Source organism: Lynx rufus, unplaced genomic scaffold (genome assembly GCF_022079265.1).
Source record: "Lynx rufus isolate CCGP_SWC_20201006 ecotype Redwood Valley unplaced genomic scaffold, mLynRuf1.p SCAF_8, whole genome shotgun sequence".
Taxonomy (NCBI): Eukaryota; Metazoa; Chordata; class Mammalia; order Carnivora; family Felidae; genus Lynx; species Lynx rufus.
This window is the reverse complement of record NW_025814896.1, coordinates 28,805,420-28,823,157: the sequence shown is the minus strand read 5'-3', so window position 1 is coordinate 28,823,157 and position 17,738 is coordinate 28,805,420. Positions and strand designations below refer to the sequence as shown.

The window sequence follows — 17,738 nt, the reverse complement described above, 5'->3', positions numbered from 1 at the left end:
TTTGTCTGATATTAGTACAGCTGCCCCAGCCCTCTTTTGGTTACTACTTGAATTGCCTATCTTTTTCCATCCATTCATTTTTGATCCACTTGGGTTTTTGGATCCAATGTGAGTCTTTTGTAACAGCCTAGGATATATTTTTTTTATTAAAATTTTTTTTAATGCTTATTCATTTTTGAGAGAGAGACAGAGAGTGAGCGGGGGAGGAATAGAGAGAGAAAGAGACATAGAATCCGAAGAAGGCTCCAGGCTCCAAGCTGTCAGCACAGAGCCTGATGTGGGACTTGAACCCAAGAATGCAAGATCATGACCTGGCCGAAGGTGGATGCTCAACCTGCTGAGCCACTCAAGCGCCCCTGTTTTTTTAAATCCACTCTGTCTATTTATGCTCTTTGTTTGGAGAGTTTAATCCATTTTTATTTAAAGTAATCACTGCAAAGGAAAAACTTACTTTTGTCGTTTTATTGTTTTCTATGTATGGTATAGCCTTTTTGTCCCTCATTTTCTCCATTATTTCCTTTTTTGTGTTCAGTCGATTTTTTTTGTAATGACACATTTCGATTCCCTTCTCATTTCCTTTTGTGTATATTCTATAGATATTTATGATATCTATAGAAATGCCTATAAAATATAAATCTGCTAATGGTTGTCATGGGGATTATGTAGAACATCCTGAAGTTATAACCATCTAATTGAGTTCATACCAACTTAATTTCAATTGCATACAAAAACTCTATTCCAATACAGCTATGGTACTGATGTCACAAATTACACGTTTGTACATTACATACCCCCTCACAGAGATTTATAAGAATGTTTTATTTGTGTGTTTTTTAAACCTTGTAGAAAATTTTAAAAATGGAGTCACAAAAAAATAAAAATAAAAAATGGAGTCACAAACCAAAATTATAATAACATTTGCTTTATATTTGCCCAATTATTTACCTTTCCTAGAGGTCTTTACTTCTACAGCTTTGAGGTATAGTATCTTTTTATTTCAACCTGAGGGACTCTCCTTAGCAAAACTTGTAGGGCAGGTCTCATGGTAGTGAACTCCCTCAACTTCTGTTGATCTTGAAATTTCTTTTTAAATTTTTTAAAATGCTTATTTATTTCTGAGACAGAGACAGACAGAGCATGAGTGGGGGAGGGGCAGAGAGAGAGGGAGACACAGAATCCGAAGCAGGCTCCAGGCTCTGAGCTGTCAGCACAGAGCCCGACGCAGGGCTCGAACTCACAAACTTTGAGATCATGACCTGAACTGATGTCGGTCACTCAACCCACCGAGCCACCAGGCATCCCTGATCTTCAAATATCTTAATTTCTACCTCACTTCTGAAGGACAACTTTGCTGAATATAGATTTTTTTTCCTTTTTGATATAGAACTCTTAGTTGAAATGTTTTTTGTTTGTTTGTTTTGTTTTTTAACACTACAAGTATATCCCTTCACTGCCTGCTGGCCTTCAAAATTTCTGCTAATAGGCTGATAACTGTATCTGAGGATCCCTTGTATGTGATGAGTCACTTCTCTCATGCTGCTTTCAAGATTTTGGCTTCTGTTTGGGCTTTTTACAGTTTGATTATAATGCACCTCGGTGTGGATCAGAGTATATTCTACTTGGGGGTTGGTTCATCCTTTTGGATTTGCAGATACATATACTTCATTGAATTTAGGAGGTTTTGCCCATCATTTCTTCAAATAAGCTCTCTGCCCCTTTTTTCTCCTCTTCTTATGGGACTCTCATAATCCATATATTGCTCCTTTAATGGTATCCACAGTCTTTTAGCTCTGTTCACTTTTCTTCATTCTTTTTTTCTTCCCGCTTTTCAGACTCGATAATTTCTTTTTTTTTTTTAACGTTTATTTATTTTTGAGACAGAGAGAGACAGAGCATGAATGGGGGAGGGTCAGAGAGAGAGGGAGACACAGAATCCAAAACAGCCTCCAGGCTCTGAGCGTCAGCACAGAGCCCGACGCAGGGCTCGAACTCACGGACCACGAGATCATGACCTGAGCCTAAGTCGGACGCTCAACTGACTGACCCACCCAGGTGCCCCCAGACTCGATCATTTCAATTGTCTTGTCTTCTTCCTTCAGCTCAAATCCATTGCTCATCATCATAGGCAGCAAGATGGCAGACTAGGAGCTCCAAGCTCTCATCCCCCCCATGGAAACATCAAAACAAAACAAAAATAAAAACTAGAAACTGCACTGAACTAATATAGGGGCCCTGGAAAACAGTCAGAGGCTCATAGTAACCAATTGAACATCCAATCAAAATGCCTGGTACAAGGTCTTATGGGTGGACACATACCATAGACCATCTATGGACCCAGGCATCTGTGGGTCTATAGTCTCCCTGCAGTTTTCGTAAGCAATGCCTGCTGCTTCTTCCTGCCTGAGATCCAAGTTGGATGAAAAAGGTACCATCCCTTCAGGAAGCACTCATCAGGTTAGAATGCTGCAAATAAGACCTGCTTCCCAAACTGTGATTTGAGGGAGGCAGTTGGGAACTAGACTGCTGCCTCGTCCAGCCCAAGAACACTGTTTTTCCAGGGAGGGGAGGGGACAAGGGCTAGAGTAACTACCACGAACCTTTTACGCTGTTTTGAGGGTGGCCTTTTCTTGACTGGATGGTCAGCTGGTTGCTGTAAACCTTTGACTCTTTTCCAGAGCTTTTATATTGGCTCAGCCCAGTTTCTAGATTTTTGTGTTTGTTTTTGATGTTTCCATGAGAGGGACGGGGGCTTAGAGCTTCCCAGTTTGCCATTTTGCTGACTCTGATGGACAATATACTAGGGACGGCCCAAATATCCAACTGCACAATACAGGGAAGTGAACTGCATTGCTAGAGTGAATGTGTGCAGGGCAGAAGCTACTATGGATCATTGGAATGAGGAAAAGCCTTGGGAAAGGGATGATTTTTGAACTGAAGAAGGGGAAGGAAGAATCCAAGAAAGGAACTAGGAAAAGAGCAAGAACAAAGGCCCCAAGGCAGGAAAGAACCTGGTTTGTCCCAGGCACTGTTAGAAGGCTAATGTGCCTGAAGCCCAGGGAGTCAGAGAAGACAGGGCCTGGGGGGCCAGGGTGAGCAGTTTGGGCTTTACTCTAATTGTAATGGAAACCCATGGAGGGCTTTAAGAACTAGAAAGACTTCGTGCATTTGTTTAAAATGAGACAAGGCTGCTGTGCGGGTGAGGCTTAGAGTAGAAGCAGAGAGACCGGTGAGGAGGCTGGTGTAGACGCCCTGGTGAGAAATGAAGCTAGAGTCTGCAAATGAGGAGGCAGCCCTGGGCAGGAGTCACCATGGCAGCGTTCCTGAGGGCTTTCACAGGTGGACTTGGGAAGAGCCCCAGCCAAGCCAAACCCAGTCTGGTGCTGGGGCAAGATAGTGGAAGGGCGCTGCTTTGGCTCCCGTGGGCTTCTTTTGAAGTTCTGGGCTCCACCTCTCCCAGCCGTGCTTTTCTCTGGGGAAAAGAGGGCAAGCTGTGATCCCTGAGGGTGGTGGAGGTGGCAGTGAAAAGGTCCATGCTTTTCAAACAGGAACTTGACCATCGAGAAGATGGGGAAGCGAGGGCCCAAGGGAGGGGAATGTGGCTTTGGCCTCACGGTGAGTAGGTCTTCTTTAGTGGGGCTGAGTCAGGTACCACATGGCTCAGTTCCTGCTGGTACCAAGATGTCAGGAATCTCAGTGTGCCTGAGGTGAAACACAAAGATTCCAGCGTTGGGCTGACCTCGCCAGATTCCTGATCCTCTGACTCACAGCGTGACGTTGCACAGGCTGCTGCCCCTCTCCCAACCTCAGTTCCCTCGTGTGGACCAACGAGGTGACAAAAGTCCCCACAACACTGGGTCATCACGAACTATGTGAGATCACGTGTACGAAGCACTTAGTAGGTGTCTGTCGACACCAGCCACCTAGCGCACAGTACTGAGTAAGTACTCAGTAATTGATCTTTGCAATGACAACAGTCATTATCAGCAGGGTAACAATTTTGAGGAACCCATCAGAGCCACAGAATCCAGCTCGGTTTGGTTTGGGGAAACGTCTGAGCCCCAGAGTTCACCTGCCCTCAGGCCTCGCAGCCCATCTCAAGGTCAAAGTGAAATGTCGTGGGTCAAAGAGAAAGAAAAAGAAACTGCACAGAGAAGGGCAACGAGCGATTAGATCCATGCCTCACAGGTGGGTGCCATTGGAGATGAACTTTGAGGGGGGGTTGGAGCTACACATGTGAAGACCGCAGGGCGGCCTTCTGGGGGGAGAGAGGAGACTCAGCCAAGGTTTGGACGTAGGAAAACGTTTCTTATTCCTTTGGGGCAGACACGAAAGAGAGGTTCATTTGGGCCACGCTGCAGTGAAAAGTTTGAGGTGGGAGCATGAACATGAGGAAATCAAGTTGTTGGATCGTCGCTAGACCATGGATGCAGAAGTGGGAGGCTTTGTCTGCACTCTGGACGTGGTGGGGGGCTGTGACTGTTCCTGGGGAAGAGAGGACTGTCCTTACAGCTGAGCTTCAGGAAGGCCGCTCTGTCTGCCTGTACACAGGCCCACGGCCCTGACCCTCGCCCCGGGGCCAGGTCGGTGGTCTAGGCCAGGGATGCTGAGGCCCAAGCTTAGTCAATGGGAGTGTGGATGGAAGGAGACTCCAGAGGGAAGGGGTGGTCAACAGCCTTGTCAACCACCTAGAGGTGGCAGGGGTGAGGGAGGACCCAGGGAGGACTCCCGGCTTGCCAGCTCAGGACACCGGTAGCTGAGAGGAAAGACAAGGACAGCAGAGATGCAGGAAGGAAGACAGTGGTGGCTCTGGGCCTGTGAGCCCTCTGCCCCGGGGGCAGTTGGTTCTGTGGGTCTGGACTGCGGGAGAGGTCTCAGGATTGGGGGCACAATTGTATTTGACGGTGGTTATACCTTGAGTTTGACTGGTTGGTTGAGGAACACGGGCAGAGGAGAGAAGGGTCAGGCAGGACGCTGGGCTGCCGCTGTCCCTTGGCCCACGTGTGGCCCGTCGGGCCCTGGAATGAGCCTGTCCCTCTCCTCTGCGCCATCCCCCCTCTTCTCATCTTACACTTCCTTTCTGGCCCTCACTTAGCTGCGTCATTTTAGGGAACTTGGAAACCAGGCCTCGTGTCTTTAACTTACAAAATTATACACTCCAATGAGCCGGAAAGGGGCTTTTGGAATAATTCTATTGAAAATATGTGGGTTTTCGCCTTGAAATGATCTTCCTGAAATTATCCCCTTTCTCTCTTTATAAATATTAAAAAGAAGGAATCAGAGCTTAGTGCTTTAAATCCCTATTCAGGGACTTTCTTGTCTGCCTCTCAGGAAAGCAGCCAGTCATTTCCGAGGAAGAAAGGAAGGCTGGCTCAGTTCCCTTTTACGTGACCCTGCCCCAGATCCACCTTTCGGAGTATCCCTGACCACTCCCTCCTTGTCCCCTTACAGCGAAACTGGGCTTTACTGGAATATTACACGTCAGCGTGAAGGGTGTGAGAGAGAAGGCGCAGGCTCGGGAGGGGAGGGGAGAGGGGAGGAGAGGAGGAAGGCTGCAAAGATGGAGGCAGACAGAGACAGAGAGAAGAAGAGAGACAGAGACAGGGAGGGAGAGAAATCGCTCTGGGGAGAAAGGGAGAGACATGTGTCCCCTACAGAGACAGGCTGCTGAGAGAGACACGAGCTCGGGCGGAGGATCGGGGGGACACAGAATACGGGGGCAGAAAGCAGCACACAGATGTAAGCGGGGTGGGGGGCGGGGAAAGGAGACACGGGAGCGGGACATTGGCAGAGTGGGAGGAGGCCATGAGGCCAGAGGCCCACAGAATGGAGTTGACACTGACTGACAGGTGGGTAGGGAAGAACCATGGGAGCGAGACACAGGTGGATGGTGACACACGGGGCGGGGGGGGGGGGGGCGGTGGGAACAAGGAGACCGGATGGGCCTGTGCCACCCTCAGGCTGAAGGCCAGCGTGTGCTGGGGACAAACACGACTCGTGTGCAGGATGGCATCTGATGGAGGGAAGTTCCTCGTCCCCAGCCCGGGCCCTCTGGCACCTGCCTCAGGCCCATGATTCCCATTAAGCCCTGCTGACCTTTGACATCCGGGGGGAATGGGGGCAGAGGGCAGAGGTCAACAGAAGGACCTGAGTTCAAGCATCGGCTCTGCCAATCACCGCCACGTCACCCTGGTCACGTCATGCCGTCTATGGAACCTTGGTTTTCTCGCCTGCACGGTGGGGGACGGTGATACCCAATCGCGGGGCTGTTGGGCCGCCCGCTGTGAGACACCTGCCCGTAAAGGCCTTGGCACAGCACCCAGATCGCTACCCTCACGGGAACGGGGGTAGACGTCACCCATGGTGGAGTCTAGAGCTCAACTGCGATCCTTCTGTAGACCTCAGAACTCACCAGTCAGGGCTGACCCTGGGGACCTAGGTGTAAAACCCCTCCCCCACAGGCACCCCAAAAGGGGAAATCTGCGGAGGGAAGGGAACAGGAAGTTTTAGTGGCTGGGAGAGATTCTGAAAAGGCTTTCCCAGCCAGCCCTGGTGGGTACAAGAGGCAAGGGCAGTTGGATTCACCTAACTGGCCTCCACCTCCCTGAAAGGGGACGCGGGAAGAAGGGGAGTGCCCTGGCCCACGGCTCCCTGCGTGACTTGGAGCCCCTCCAGGGCTTCGTCTGCCAGTCTGACCAAGGGTAGCAGACGACAGGCTCTGAGAGGGCCTTTGAGGCCCTGACCTCAGGGTTCTAGGAGCCCGTCATTGTAAGCAGCCTGACCTGGGGTGGGGTGGGGGTGGGGAGGGTGTTCCCGGCTCCCCCTCCCCCACAGACTGCAGCAGGAACCAAGGCCCAAGCGCCTTCTGAAGGCTCGGTCACAAAGCGCGGTGGTCGGTCACCGGTTACCACATAAGCCAAGCCCTTGATCTGCTGTGTTTGAGGAAACTCTTTGTTCCTTTCAAGCCTCTATTCTCTCAGCTGGGGCTGGTGCACAGACCGAAGCAGTGAGTTTGCTCTTTCTTCCTTTTCTTTTTGGATTTTTAAAAATAACCGGCTTGTGTGTGCAGGCAGCATTCCAGAATTGGGTTCCCAGGCTGGGGTTCAAGGCCAGGCACTCCAGCAGCCCCTCGCTCCCGGGAAGGCCTGGGCGGAGGGAAAGCCAAAGGGCCGGGTGAGGAGGCAGGGCATGCAACCCGTGCCCCAGAGAGACTCAGGTTCGGGAGCCAGCCCGGGAGGGCCCACACTGGTGCCCTCCCACCGGCTTCGGGACTTTAGTTTGTCGAGGGTAAGATAAGAGCCCATCGTGGAGACAGCTGCCTCTCTCCCTTGCTGGGTCCGTGCCAGACATCGCTGATCGATCGCCCTCCCCCACGGAGCTTGGATGAGCCCTGAGAATCCTTTTCAGCGCGGTGCCCTCTCTGGGTGTCTACCACCAATAGGATTTGGCTTGCAAACAGACCTACCTTCCATCCCGGGACATGGTTATCTCTGAGAGGCCAACCCAAAGTAGGCACTCGATAAATATTTGTTGGATAAATAGACTTTCCTTTTCTTTTCTCTCTCTCTCTCTCTCTCTCTCTCTCTCTTTTTTAAATCTTTACGGCACGTCAGCCACTATTTTCGAAACACTTGCTAGGCTGTGAACAAAGCAGAGTTCCTGACCTCCATCCAACATGCGGGGGAGACAGACAATAAGCAAATAAGCAGAGAGAACTACATCGGATGTCAGGTGGTGAGCAGAGCGATGAAGAAATATGAAGCCGCGTAAAACAATGGAGAGTGACAGGGTGTGGGCGTAGGCGCTCCTCGTAGGTAAGGTCATCGGAGGAGGGCTTCTGGAGCACGACACTGGAGCAGAGACCTCGGCAAAGCGAGAATCTCTGAGAGCCCATCCCTCTGAGGATTTGAGGCTAAACTGGTTTGACACTAAGATACTAATCTGCGTTGTGTACGATTCTAGAATTCCACGACTCTAAGAACCTCTAACTAAAATTACACATTTCTACTGTTCTCGCCTCCCATGAAAATGATTCTAGAATTTTGTGATTCTGAAATGTTAGGATTCACTGAAGCATCTTTTTGCTTGAATAGACCAGGATTCATTGCCTACCCTCTCCCCGCTACCCCCAGGAAATGGAGCTGAAAATAGAAACCGTCAAAACAACAAGCCATTCCAGCTCTAAGTGCCATAGTAAACAAATGGTCCAATGTTGCTCTGATGGTTTAATTGCAGCAGCTCCAGACAAGCCCATTCATGAGGGATCATCAGTTGATGGAGAGGAGGAGTGAGCCCCTTGGGAGAAGGGGTGGCTTGCGGCCGGCCCTGGGGTGGGGCAGGTCTGTACCAGCGGCCAACGCTCTGGATGTCTCGCTCTGGCCCCTTTGGCTTTGGGGATCAAGATGGTGGACATTTTGACGAGGAGTGTCAAGAGAGGCCTCTCTGAGGAGGTAGCATGAAAGCCGCACCTGAGGACTGATAGGATGCCAGGTTCACAGCCGGGGGGGAGAACAGTCCCAGGTAGAGAGAACAGCAGATTCAAAGGGCGAGAGAGCTTGGCTGGTTCCCAAAGCAATTGGAGGACAGGAAAATGAGATGAGATCAGAAGGGCAGGAAGGGGCTGGATCCTACAGGGGTTTGTCGGCTAGCATTGGGAACATGGAAGCTACTGGAAGGTTTTAAACAGTGAGTGATGTAATGTAATTCCATATTTAAAAGATCCTGGGTGCTCTAAGTACAGTGGACTATGGGGGGGTGGGGCACGAGTGGAAGCTGGAAGGCCAGTAAGAGACTGCGGTGTTTGTCCCCGGAAGGAGTGGCAGCGGCTTGGATCTACATGGTAGCAGGTGGATCCATCTGTTCACCCGTCCCTTCTTTCTGCCCTCCCTTCCTCATCCCTTCATCCATCCATTCATTAACCGAACACTTATTAAGTGTCTATGGGGAGCCAGGCACAATGCTGAGCTTATAAGGACGAATTAAACGTGGTTTCCGACCGCAAGGAGCTCACAGAACGGCAGGTCCCTGACCCTGCAATGTAACGGTAACGAATGTCCCAGTGCAAAGTACCCCGCGGGCTCATGGGACGTGATTCACTGAGCCTGGGATGTTGGAAAAGGCCTCGTGGAGGACATGTTGGTGTTTGAGATGTTGGAAGGTCTGAGATGTTGGAGGGGCAGCTCGGGGAAGGGTGAGGAGGCAGGACAAGTGAGTGTCCTGCAAATATGTGGCTGTCCAGGTTGGTGGGATCAACGACCAGGTGCGTGGAGGGACACCACGGGAAAGGGGTTCTGGGCCAGCTTGGGGAGGGGTGGGGACACATGCCTGTGACTTCCTGCTCAGCTCCGCCTGCCCCTACCGGAGCGGAGTAATTTAATTAAGTACCAACCCTTAAACAAGATGCAGCTGTTTAGCAGATGTTGCCTTTCACCCCAGATGGAGGCACATCTTGGCAACGGGCACAGCGTTTCCAGGGCGCTTAATTTGTAAGGCTGCGGAGAGGAAAGAAATTCAAGATGCGGCCATTATTATTTAATGGCCATCGTTCATGACACACACCCCCGCCCCCCCAGCACCACAGCCACATGGCCACCATTCCTGTTGGCTCGGACCGGAGACAGAGGCAGGCCCCCGGGGAGGGTGATTTGCTGGTTCTCACTCAGAGAACAAGAGAAGAAAAGCGGAGGAAAAGGTCACCAATCTGCAGAACCCCCAAGAACGTTTATGTGAGTGGGAAGCAGCGACTTATCCTTCATTTTGCGCGAAAGGGGCACAATCGGTAACCACGATCTTTTGAACTCTAACTCAGGAGCCAGGCGCTGTGCCAGGTGCTTACACGTACCTTGTCTCTGCCTCTCTAATCCTCCCAACAGCCACGCTCGGTCCTACCTCAGGGCCTTTGCCCTTGCTTTCTCCCCTGGCCGAGGAACACTCTTCTTTCAGAGGCCCACAGGGCTAATTCCCCAAAGACCTTCAGGCCTCACAATAAATGTTGCCTCCCCATAGAGTCCTTCCCTGACCAGTCTACATAAAAGGCACCCTTCTCCATAAGTCTCCACCCCTTACCTTACTTGCTTGCTTTTCCTTTTCCTTCATTACCATATATATATATATATATATATATATATATATATCCTGTGTCTGTTTCTCTCCTCTAGAGTTTAAATTTCCAAGGGCAAGGATTTTTGTCTGTTTTATTCCTTGCCAGTTCTCCAATATGCACAAGAGTGCCTGACTCAAGACAGAATCCTATAAATATTTGTTCAATGGGTAGAGAAATGATCAATGGATCTCACCGAACATATAAAAAGATGGTCAGGGAGACAAAGTTACTCTCCCAAGAGTTACACAGCCGGCAAGGGGTGAGTTGGGATTTGAGTTTGGGTCTGTCCATTTCCTAGGGACTTTTCCTTCTCCGTAGCACTTATCACCACTTATGTATTATTTCTGGGCCTGTGTTTGGCATCTCTCTCCTCTCCCACCGGAATGGGGGCTCCAGTGAGAACAGAGTTCAGGTGTTTTGCTCATAGTTGTCTCCCCAGCACCCAGACAGCGCTCCCCAGCACCCAGGAAGCAGCTCATAAATATACACTGAGCGACACTTCATTCTCGCAAGCAATCCTGCAAAGTATGTTTCCTCTGTGCTATTTTACACATGGGGACATTGAGGCTCAACCAGAGAAGTGATTTGCCTTGCTTAAGGTCAACTGGCTAATGAATAGAGAGCTGGGATTTGAACCCAGGCCTCCTGAGCTCATTGGTCATGGAGAAGGGGACCCCCATTTAACGCTTGCTGGTTCGACCCACCCAAAGGCAACAGCTGCTTGGCCGAAAGCTCCACTCACACCCTACCAGGGAAGGCATTTCCCCCTCAAGGTCAGCAGTGTCAGGGCCGATGTGAAACTCACCCTTAATGCACAACTCCCCAGTTTCGTCCATTTAAGTGAAAACTTTGATGTTATTTTAACCCAAATCCCCCGTTGACTTCAATGGAAGCTTTGAATCCACGAGGAAGGTCAGACAGTGTTTTTGGAGGTAACATGGGCACCCAATGGAAATCATATTAGCATACTCATTATCATCAGGGCCCTTTGAATGTGTTTTTTAGCTGCTCCCTTAAAGTTGACTTGGTGACAATGGATCCTTTCTGTTCAGGAATCACTGGGCCAGAGTGAAGCTGCGGTCGGCTCCTGTGTGCTTTTCTGTGCTTTTCAAATGATGACAGTGAACCCATGTTGCATAAGGTAATGGAAAGAACGCCATCCACCAGGCACCCTGGTGGTGAATGAAGTACATTGTCTGGGTTTGAAAGAAATAACTCTTTAAGTCACTTGTGCTGGGACCCCAGGGATGGGCTCAGGTAACAAAAGGTGTTGCTAAGCGGCCTTCCAAGAAAGCTGGCCCCTGTTAACGGGAGGCCCCTGGGCGCAGCAAAAAAAAAAAAAAATCAGGGATTGGCCTTAGTTGACAAGATGGTTGTTCAACTTGAGAAAATTCCAGAATTGCCTGGGGAGCATTTACTACACCCAGTGCCCAGCGCCCCCACATCAGACCATTTGGCTCCAAATCCTGGGAAGTGGGGAGACCAGAAGGCATCAAAGGTTTCTAAGTGTCCTCAGATGACTCCGGTAGGCCAAGCGGCAGCTAGTAAGTAGAGCTGAACTGATCTCTTGTCAAACCAGAGGGGAGGGGAAGAGAGAAGTTGTGGGTGGTGACAGTGGAGAGGGAAGGGCGATCTCAAGTCCTCTGGGGATGTGTCCGGGAAGAGGAGCTTCGGAGAAGACACCCTGGTTTTTGTTTCTGCTCTTAGGAAAATGTTCAAACTACGGAAAAGTGCAGAGAATCGTACGACGACCCCACTGCCTGATACCAGCCTCATCAATCAGCAACACGGAGTCCCTCCGGTGTGAGGGGGTTTAAGGTGCGTGCTGCAGGCAGGTGGTGCGCCCCAGCTTCCCTGGGAGCCTCCTGGAAAGCCCACACTGCTCATCAGTGATTCCGTGACAGCAGATCCTTGGCTGGAACACAGAACTCCAGCGCCGAGTTCTTGGGCTGGAACGTGATTTGACAGGAGAGCCAACAGCTGGGACACAGGACTTTTGTATTAAGGCAAAAACAGTTATATTCAAAAAGAAATTGCCACGCATTTATCCTAATCCCTCCTTGACTTGTCTCCTTGGTTCTCTTGTTTGGGGAGAGGGCCTTGGGGCTTACCCCTTAAAAGGATCAAGGAGGTGAGTGAGTAGCCTGGGAACACCTGGAGGGTGACAGCTGGGCCAGGGTGTCTCCAGAAAGTCCTACTTTGTGTGCTCCTTTGTTCTTCCGACAAAGATTCACGGAGCACCTCCTTCATGCCAGGGGTCGTGTTCTAAGTTGTGGGTTCACGCAGCTCACACAGTCGAGTGCAGGAGATGGATGGTCAACAGAAAGGACAATGGGCAGCAAGTCGGATTGTGACATGTAGCACTCGTGCTACAGAAAAAAAAATAAAGCAGGGAAGTGGACGAGGGCGGCTGGCAATTGTTAGTAAGATGCCCAGGGAAGGACTCTCTGCCAAGGTGGCCCAAAGAAGGTGAGGGAGGAGCCAAGAGGGAGGAGCATTCGAGGCAGAGGGAATGGCACATGCAAAGGCCCAGTGGTGGGAACATTCCTTCCAAGAACAGTGAGCACGCTGTGTGGCTGGAGCAGAGGGAGAGTGGGGGACAGGGCTGGCAGGTGATGCCAGGGAGGCAGCCGTGGAAACTGGTGAGGCCAGAGTGGCAGACCATGAAGGCCTGTAAAGACCTTTGTTTTTCCCACGTGAGAGGGGGAGTAATTGGTGGGTTTTGAGAAAAGGGATTGGAAGATCTGGCTTTTGTTTTCATGGGACCCCTCTGGCTGCCGAGTGCAGAACGATTATAGAAGGTGGGTACAGAAACTGGAGAAGGCTACTGTGTTCATCCCAAGGAACAGGGGACCGAGGCCCAGACCGGGGTGGTCAAGGTGAGCACGTCTCTGGAACCACAGAGGTGGTCGGTTTCTGGAAATGTCTGCCGGGTAGAGCCAACGGGATTTGTTGGCTGAAAGAATGTTGGGGTAGGAGACCAGCAGGGGGGTCAGGATGACGCCAAGGTGTTTAATCTCAGCAACTAGACAGGGAGGTTTGGCATTTCCTGAAATGGAAGTCCTGCAAGGAGGGATGCTTTAGGGAGGCATGGTGGGAAGTTGTGTTTGGAACAGGTTAAAATTGAGGTGCGTAGGCAACACAAAATGCATATGGACGTATGAACCTGGGGTGCAGGGGAGCAGCCTGCCCTGGCGTCCCGCCGCCCAGATGGTGTGTGATAGCCTGATCATAGGCAGGGGAGTGGGCCAAGCACAGACCTGGGCCTCTCGTGAGCCAGGCACCGGGCCAGGCTGTGTCTTCTGGCCTCCTCAGGCCAGAGTCACGCCTGGGGCTTACACGGAGGGGGTTACTGCCCCCTCTCCATTGGCCACTTCCCATTATTAGCATTTACCCTGAGGTTGAAGAGGAAGGCTGATCCAGCCTCATTTAGGATGAAAAGGGCTGAAACTCTCAAGTTAACTGGAGCCGCGGGAGCTGTTGTCAAACTACGTGCAGGGACTGGAAGGCAGGAATTCTGAGCGCGCCTCGCAGAAGTTGTTTTAGCCGCTGGGAGACCATTCAGGACCCAGGGCTCAGGACCCAGGACAGAGCTCACTCTCGGCCTCCTAGGCAGCAGGTGTCTGCGGGCCTCCACCTCCCCTTCCGCCTTCCCTCTTCCCTCCTCTCTCCGGAGGTTTGGGCTTCCTCATTAATCCTGCGCCTTCATACGGTCTTGGCACCATCCGACCTGGCCTGGTCTTCCAGCTTTTGTGCATTTGACCCAACTGTCTTCGACCCAAACCCCAACCGGCAGCCCGGAGGGGTGCCGATTGGTTTGGTTAATGCTGATTGGTTTAGTCGAACCACCCTCAGCTGTGCTGGGTGGAGCTTTTGCCCCAGGCTATATCATTGGTTGCTGGCTAGCCTATCTCTTGTCAGCCTTTGGGTCAGGTGACTTCCCCTGCTCCAATCGGCTGTTGGGGCACTTACGGAAGTGGATACAGACTCTAAGAGCCACCGTGGCAATGGCGATAGTAATAACAGCCGTGTGAGGTATTGATCATGGTGGACTCTGGATCAGGCAGTTTGGGTTCAGGTTCAAACCCTGCCCCTACCACTTACGGTGACCTTGGGCAGCTTTCAACCTAACCGGGTCCCCATCTCCTCCTCTTTAAGTGGAGAATAATAACGTTAACTACGTCTTAGGGTTACGGCGAGGACTACTAAGCTAGGCAATGAAACATCTACAGGACATATTTAATTAGGGTTGCATTCAAAAATGTAATTAAAAATGTAATCACCGTTGTCATTACTACTGGTCGGACAGTTCTTCTGCCCTTAAGTGTTTTAAAGGCACGTTCTCACTCAATTCTTCACAAAAATGCCAATGCAACAGGCTGTGTTTTTAATCCCACCTGACGGACGTGAAAATGGAGGTACAAAGGAGTTATGTGAGTTGTCCAAGGGTCCCTCAGCTAGTGAGGGGGTAGAGCCGGGTTTATAACCCAGGTTTGACTCGCCCTTGACTCAGAACCATTGCTCTAAAATCATCATGTCTCCTGACGGGCGCATCTATGTGTAACTGCCCACTGTGGCCCACTTCTTCCGTGAGGCTGCGGGTAGGAGCCCCCCCAGAAGGGGCAGCACTCTGCCTGAAACTGCCCCCAGCCCCACGCCAGCTCTCCCTGCCCTCCAAAGAGACAATGCAATCTGCTGAAGTACGTTCTGCACAGGTCACCAGCTCTGATCTGCAAAGGCCGTTCCTATCCCTTGTCCTGTGTGGTCCTTAACGCCTGGGTAAATCAGCAGAGCAGGGATTATTCCTCCCATTTAACGGATGCAAAGACTGAGACTCACCAAAAGGGAATCAGGATTCGAACTCAGGTTTGTCCCTTTCCCTTCCTCTATCCTCCCCACGCCCCGCAGGGCAAAACTGAAGGGAATTTGGGAGCCACTGGATGTTCTGGAACTGGGTAAAATTAAGGCGAGAAGAAACTGGGATTAGAGCTGGAAGGCGCTTCCTTGCACTGGGCCCACAGAGGCCAGGAAGTCACTGGGCCTGTATCCTGACCACTGCTTAGCAATGTAGCCAGTTCTACAGTCTCCTACTCATGCTCATGGTCCGGAGTTCATTCAGGGTATAAAGAAAGTGGAATGACACGAATTTCTGGTGCCAGCTTAGTTTAATGAAATATGCCCGCTACCCCGGCCAAAGGATCACAGGAAGGAGGGGGCATCTGCAGGCTCACGGCTTATGTTCACCCCTTCTGGCACTTACATTCCAAGCATGGGCCTTGTCCGTGCTCCAGGGTAATTTCCAATAAATGATCCCGGGCTGCACATGTGTGGGTGCCTCAGCACCTCCCTGGAATCTGATGGACGAGGATTTGAATCTCCACCTTGCACCTACTCACTGTGTGGCCTGGGGCAAGCCACTTAACCTCTCGGGGCTTCTCTTTCCTCATATATGATCCTTTCTCATTGGGTTACTGTGAGGACAGAGTAAGATATATTCATATGGTGCTTGTTAAAGTGCCTACGCGTTTATTGTTATTTTAGGCATTAAAATCCCCTGGTCCCCCCCCCACAAAAAACTTCAGAACTTGCTGTTGGCATGGGAATGATTAAAAGATTTACCTTTCAGGAACATAAAAAAAATAATTAAGAAGGAAAGGTTATTATTTTGGTGACAGCGTGGAGGATGTCGCAGGAGGGACAAGAATGGAATTGAAACATGTCCGCTAAGTGTGTGTTTGGCTACTGGTAGCAAAAAAAAAAAAAAAAATCCAACAGTGCGACAGATTTCTAGTTTTTCCTCAATATCCACTCTCTCCTTTTGTCAACAGAATCCCTAATTTCAGCAGGACACGTGGCAGCCCAGAATGAAGATTACACTTCCCTGCTTTCTTCCCGAATCCTAGGTATGTCCATGTGAGTTCTTACCAGTGAGAAATGTTTTGTGTGGCTTCTAGAAAATGTCTTAAACAGGAGAATAGATATCTCACTCCTCTCTTTCTCTTTGCTGGCTGGAATCTGAAACGTGACGACTGGCTCTCAAACAGCCATGCTGGACCATGTGATGAATTAAAGATGGCTACTGATTCTTTGGTCCTTCTTCCTTCAAGAGGAAGAGTTTGTTTGGACTTCCCCTCCTCTTAAATCTGGGCTTGCCTGTGACTTATTGGACCAACAGAATACAGTGGAAATGATGCTCTGCCAATTCCAGACTTTGCCCTTAAGGATACTGGCGGATTCTGCCACGGTCTCTTGGATCCATGGCTGCCAAGGAAAAGGTCAAACCACTCTGCTGGAGAGACCCCCCTGGAGAAGCCCTAAGACCTCACGGAAAGGAATCAGGGACCCGGCTGAGCTCAGCACTGCGGTCTTCCCAAACCGTCTTGGTCCTCCAGATGAAACCAATCATCAGCTGAACGCGGCCAAGTGACTAGTCAACGCCCATGGATCAGAAGGACCGCCCAGCTGAGCCCTGGCCGAATTTCAGACCCACAAAACTGTAGAAAATAATAAACATGATTATTGTTTGGGGAGTGTCTGTTGGGTACCAATACATAACCAGAACAGACCATGAGATAGAAGGTATTTGTTGAGGATGCTGTAACAATTACACCATCTGGAGGTCTGGCCGCCTCCGGATATTTTGTCCTACACGAAAAGTAGACTCTGTTTGTTTAAGCTTTGATGATACCTTGGGTCGTGGCTCATGGCCTCAGTTTCCCCACAATTATTCATTGGAGCATTAACGCTTGCCCTGTTGCCTCCTTTTGCATGTAACACAAACAGTGCGTATCCAAAAAGACCATGGGGCGTGCCCAAGTCGTTATGATACATTTCATGTGTCGGTAATCAGATACGAACTTGTCAGGAGGCCAACTGCAATGGGTTTTGGAATCAGATATGTTGGGACTGGAGGCTCAACTCTGCTACTTTCTAATGTGAAAAATCGGACCAGCCACTGAATCTCTCTGAGCTTTGTTTCCTCATCAATAAAAAACAGACAATGCCTACTTCCCTTGTAGAGTCTGTGTGAGGATTAAATTAAATGAGATTAATCCATCTGGCTGATAAACGCTGAATATCTCCTATGTGCTAAGCCAGACCCACTCCTGATATTGGTGGGGTCTGGGCTCCCCCCCATCCCCCCAAATCTAAATGTTTAAACATTATACATCAAGCTAATATATTGTTTTTAACATGTTCTATCCCTCTCCTCGATGAATGTAAGTAACCTCACAACAACCTGGAAGGCCAGGTTCAGTTTGGAAACCTCAGACCCCCCAGACGTGCAGAATGGTGGCAGTGGGGAGGGCTGGCCCCTTCCCTTTTCATCCCCAGCCCCAGGCCACGCTATGCAGACCCCACATGCATGTGTGTAGACATCCCATGCCTTTACAAACTCCCTCCACCCCCATGCTCCACACTGCCCTTTGCCTACCCCCCAGGCCTAGTGTTCTGCCTCCAGAGAACATACCAGCAAGAGGCTTGCACAGGCCCTGAAAGCCAGCTTGGAACCTTTGGATTTCAGGAATCCTGGGAACCCAGAGTATGTCTAGAAAAGAGATAAAGGCTTGGGTGGCTATCTCCCCTTGGCCCTGGGGGGGTCATACACAGCTGGAGGAGGGCCAGAGAGAGGCCCTTT

General features: G+C 50.4%; 1 long non-coding RNA gene across 10 annotated transcripts; it reads left to right on the top strand.

Annotated features, from left to right (window-relative positions):
• The first annotated feature begins 3,680 nt into the window (after window positions 1-3,680).
• LOC124503528 (uncharacterized) lies at window positions 3,681-17,106 on the top strand. Of its 10 annotated transcripts, none has more exons than XR_006960200.1 (7): window positions 6,788-7,003; window positions 7,611-7,811; window positions 9,570-9,722; window positions 10,155-11,240; window positions 11,807-11,917; window positions 15,928-16,002; window positions 16,144-17,106. It is a non-coding gene; the product is annotated as an uncharacterized LOC124503528 (long non-coding RNA). The 10 variants fall into 10 exon arrangements; XR_006960201.1 differs by having other exon boundaries at window positions 7,611-9,722; window positions 10,155-10,358; window positions 11,152-11,240; XR_006960199.1 differs by having other exon boundaries at window positions 7,611-9,722; window positions 10,155-10,358; window positions 10,496-11,240.
• Window positions 17,107-17,738: the final 632 nt, after the last annotated feature.